General features: G+C 38.4%; 1 long non-coding RNA gene across 1 annotated transcript; it reads right to left on the bottom strand.

The window, feature by feature from the left end:
* Window positions 1-631: 631 nt before the first annotated feature.
* Window positions 632-3253, bottom strand: LOC148138235 (uncharacterized). Its single transcript, XR_015754015.1, has 3 exons — window positions 3222-3253; window positions 887-1075; window positions 632-779 (listed from the first exon to the last, which is right to left on the bottom strand). It is a non-coding gene; the product is annotated as an uncharacterized LOC148138235 (long non-coding RNA).
* Window positions 3254-3587: the final 334 nt, after the last annotated feature.

The raw sequence follows: 3587 nt of genomic DNA on the forward strand, positions 1-3587 counted from the left end.
GGTCGTGATAAAATAAAGCACCGGAAAAGATTGCTTGAACAGATCAACACAGTCATTGCTCCGAGAAGCACTGTCACCAATTACTTACTGCAGCTTTGACTTTTCAGCTTCTGCCAACAAATATTGACAAACCAATTAAATCACAGTGATACAGACAGAACACTTAGTGGCTGCAGAAAGCACAGCAGCGTGGATAGTGCACACAGGAATGGACAACAGGATGTAAAACTGTTCCCAATAAACGTTGTGAACATATATTGATATCAGATATAGGATAGTGAACAATGGATCGGCCACTGCCATAGGCCACAAGATAAAAACTGATACCTGGAGACAAGCCACAAGCTTTATAAAACAGGCCGAAGATCCTTGCTATGTTAACTGTGAGAAAGGCAGGAAAAAATTGCATCGACTGGAGGCAAGTTTCCAGCAGATTGAGGATCTACTAAGATTATGAAATGGGTCACCGTCTGCAGTGAGGTTCGTCAGATGTCTGAACCTTACAGAACAAATGAGAATATCTGAATTATTTTAACTGTTGTGAAAAAGAGAGGAAAATATGCTACTTTCCTCCCAAACAGACAAAGCACATTAATGAGAAGATTTTTTTAGAATATTCGCACCTACCTGATCACTCAAGAAGAAGCACAAGTCAATTCTTTACGATTCATAATGAAGACTGTAAACGTGTTGCTTTCTTGAAGGATTTTCTACAAGTTTCTTGAACTTAAATGGAGGTTCGAGCCTTTTGCCTTTCAGTCTAAATCATGGTCACTCCACTGTAGTGAAGAAAATGTGCGGAGGGAGAGAGTTTGTACACCTTTAATTACATTGCCATTGTTGTACATGCGGAGTAACGGGAAGAAGAAAGACTATTCCTATTTACCTGCTCATTTCAAAAGTTCTTTGTTCCACATTTCCATCTAGCGTTGGATCCATTTCCATTTTTAACTACAACGGTGTTTCTTTCAAAACGAAATTCGAAGGCGTCTTCTTCTGTTTGGAATGGGGATTCATCTCTGCAGCTTTTTTATTTTGTTTACCTTGCTCAGATACGACCCATCAAATAAAATATCTGAAATACAATATTCCAGAACATTTTCCATGTAACACCCAGATTCAGAAAGTGACTAGTCCCTCATTATGCGACGTATGAGTCGAAGCAATATAAGTTTCATTAAAATAAAAACTCTAAAAGATGTCTATCAGAGGTGATCAGACAACCAATAGACACTGCGAACGTATTGTATGAAGCAATTAAATCAATGACTGATCTGTTTGTCTCACGGTCTTCATATTTTCACTCATGCCTCGATAACGCTGGATTCTCATGTCTTTCATAAATCTATCTGTAACTGTCACAAAACATATCGAATGACTGCCTCTATTGCTTTCCGGGAAGAGGTTAAACGCATTAACAGTTCTGAAATCAAATAAGGAAAAGTGTCGATATTTAATTTGGGATGTTTTGCATCGAGTCGAAACATAAGTGGTTTCTGACAGTATAAATATTGAGGAACCGTGTCAGAAATAATAAGAGAGTTGTGTTTCGAATGTAGTGGAGATAATGCATCGTGACCTAATCACAAGAAACACAAAGACACACTTTTCACAAATCCACGGTTTGTTTCTGTTTCCTGTTATACCAGCTCTTGTAAACATTCAAAAATATTCCTGATGAAGTAGAGAAAACAGTTGTTGTTTTGTTTTCTGCATACCCAATATTCAAGACCGGTGACTAAGTCCACAGCTACATCATCCCTGTTGAACACCACAATGAAATACCATTGGATTGAATGTGATTGCATTCTTTGTGTGTGTGGAATTTTTTAAGAGCGCGTTACATCTTAAATAAATTAATCAAATTCACATTCGATTTATTCTATGTTATCATAAATTGATGCGTGTGTGAGAGAAAGGGACAGAGCAAGCGAGAGACAGTCAGAGAGGGATAATCTGATAGAGGGATACCTCGTGTCTTAACGTCGATGCAGGTGTTCCAGTGTTATTGCATAACCTGCAGTGCACTTGGCAAAGATGATTCTCTTACTTTGTTCCAGACTTTTCCGTTTCGAAAATCTCAGCTCTCCGCATCGGTCATTTCACGGTTGCACACTCATTATGCCTAAACTCAATTATTATCCAAGAATTGCGTCACTTAATTCCCTTTATTCCAGAGCGTGTTCATTTGCTCACAACGCAAACTCAAGGCAATCACCGTAGAGTGTCCATGAACTTTTCAGTCCGAGATTTGAGCCAATTTCCCCACCCCAATTAAATGTTGGTCAGTAGAGCCTATGCTTAACTCCATCGTTTATTTTCCTGAATTCACCAGTATTATCTCTAAAGAACGTCCACCTCACAGTTGCTTTCTCCATAGAATTCACTTATGTCACTGAGGGAAGGAAACAGCCATCCTTACATGGTCTGACCGACATGTGACTCTAGACTACAGCAATATGATTAAAACAAGAGCCCTCTGTGCAATTAGGAATGGAAAATAAATGCTGCTGATCCAGCCCTCATGACGTAAATGAATTATTTTTTAAAAGTCAACAATGCTTTCGGACCATATTCTGCATCTTAGCATTCAAGACCGTCAATTTCCACAGTCAGGAGAATGAAAACGGGGTGTACTTTAAACATAGAAATGAATGCATATCTGGATGGAAATGATGACAAGGACCGTTTCAAATGAACGGAGAAATGGAAATCATCTTTCATGTCGTTATTGAACGTGTAACTGTACATGTAAACATAAAGGCCAACAGAATTCCAAAATTTCCAAGTGTGTCGCACTAGTTGGCATTTGAAAGCACTGTTAAGAGAATATCCAGCCACCTTTTTGCATGTATGGTATCATATTCCAGCCATTCTTATTAAGCAGACGACAGTTAATACCCGTAAACCTACCAGTGAAACAGATGTACTTTTACAACAACTCCATATTTGCCAGTGTTAGCACTACCTTTCAATTTTTGTCCTTTTTATGCCGAAATTTAAAGTGATATTCCAAATGCTGTTGAGGCAGAATTTAACTGATATTCGAGACTATTATCCTGATCGGCCAGAGTAGTAGATCAATGAGATTACCACAATAATAGTCCCCTGGGCAAAAAAAAAAGGAAAATAATAGCTGATACCTCTGGTCAATTATTTTGTAAGTGTAATTGGTAAATAAAGAGTTTTGTGACAGTGGGGTCTGGTTAATAAAGATATACCTGATGCTTTATTGAGCAGCTGGACTGAGGCGTGCTGGATACTGCTGATGTTATGGAGGGATGAACTGATAAGATTAGTACTGGCCAGTATTCTGAGAGAAGCATCACCTCAGGCATATCGGAAAACTTGGGCATTATAACAGTCAGGCTGCTTGTCAGGTCTTTTCGAATGATGAGGCTGGAACTGAGGGATAAAGAGCGGATTTTGTCTTTGGAAGTGGAGACAATCGTGCCCATCTGTCAGAAATTTAAAATTAGCAAAAAAAAAAGCAAAAAATGCAAGTCATTTCTGTTTGGAATTTGAATAACATTTGTTTAAAAAATAGGAAAACCAATAATTGCAATGATGGGATAGTAACCCGTTTG

This window comes from Chiloscyllium plagiosum, unplaced genomic scaffold (genome assembly GCF_037043375.1).
Source record: "Chiloscyllium plagiosum isolate Xiang-an unplaced genomic scaffold, Cpla_swu_hap1 HiC_scaffold_41, whole genome shotgun sequence".
Classification (NCBI taxonomy): Eukaryota; Metazoa; Chordata; class Chondrichthyes; order Orectolobiformes; family Hemiscylliidae; genus Chiloscyllium; species Chiloscyllium plagiosum.